The sequence below is a fragment of the Lupinus angustifolius genome, chromosome LG15 (genome assembly GCF_001865875.1).
Source record: "Lupinus angustifolius cultivar Tanjil chromosome LG15, LupAngTanjil_v1.0, whole genome shotgun sequence".
Taxonomy (NCBI): domain Eukaryota; kingdom Viridiplantae; phylum Streptophyta; class Magnoliopsida; order Fabales; family Fabaceae; genus Lupinus; species Lupinus angustifolius.
The window spans coordinates 10726702-10726932 of NC_032023.1; positions in this window are offsets into that span (position 1 = coordinate 10726702).

A 231-nucleotide genomic window follows, 5' to 3' on the forward strand; every position below is an offset into this window, starting at 1 on the left:
TCCTCATCCTATCCTCATCCTCATCCTCATTCTCGTCCTCATCCTATCCTCATCCGCATCCTCTTTCGTATTCTCATCCTCATCCTCTCCTCATCCTCATCCTATCCTATCATCTTCATGATACTCATCCTCATCCACTTCCTCATTCTCGTCGTCATCCTATCCTCATCCTATCCTCATCCTATCCTCATCCTCATCCTCTTCCTCTTCCTCATCCTATCCTCATCCTCT